The sequence below is a fragment of the Colobus angolensis genome, unplaced genomic scaffold (genome assembly GCF_000951035.1).
Source record: "Colobus angolensis palliatus isolate OR3802 unplaced genomic scaffold, Cang.pa_1.0 Scaffold496, whole genome shotgun sequence".
In the NCBI taxonomy this organism is placed as follows: domain Eukaryota; kingdom Metazoa; phylum Chordata; class Mammalia; order Primates; family Cercopithecidae; genus Colobus; species Colobus angolensis.
Window position 1 is genome coordinate 1016622 of NW_012118443.1, and position 816 is coordinate 1017437.

The following is an 816-nucleotide window of genomic DNA, read 5'->3' on the forward strand; positions in this document are numbered from 1 at the left end:
GCAGCACACCAACATTGCACAAGTATACATATGTAACAAACCTGCACGTTATGCACATGTACCCTAGAACTTAAAGTATAATAAAAAAAAAAGAATATCTTTATTTATACATAGTAACTGAACTACAATATTTCTAAGACAAAGTTAATACTGAATATCAAAATCACTTCAGCATAGCAATATTCACTTTCTCATTGTCTCTTGTTCTCAATCAGATTTCAGAAATGTTTGAAAAAAAATCATCTGTCCTACAATGATATTGAACAATTTTTTAAACGTCTAAATTTTGGCTGCGGTTTCAATCAATTTTAAATCTTTCATGAAAGTATTCATTGAATAGAGCATGAGAAAAGTTTAGCTTCTGAGATTTGTAGGTCTTGAAAACAATGCTTGTAGAAAGATGGAGTTTGAAATTTATTTTTAAAAACAAAAGATGAACTGAATAAATTATACAATGACAACTTGAATGGTATGCAAGATTTAATTTTAAATCCTATAATTACATTTTGGAATATTTTGATATATATGGAGAATCTTTGATAGTGCACAGTTTTTATTGAGTTAATTTATATTCTATTCAGAAGAGAATTAAAAAACTCATGAATAGAGAACAAGTATCACAGAATTTGACTTATAAAAATAGTTGACATTGTAGGATTCAAGATCAATATGAAAACAGCCTACTTGCAATGAACATTCTGAAAATATACTTTAAGGAACAATTTCTTAATGATGGCCATTCTAACTGGTGTGAGATGGTATCTCATTGTGGTTTTGATTTGCATTTCTCTGATGGCGAGTGATGATGAGCATTTT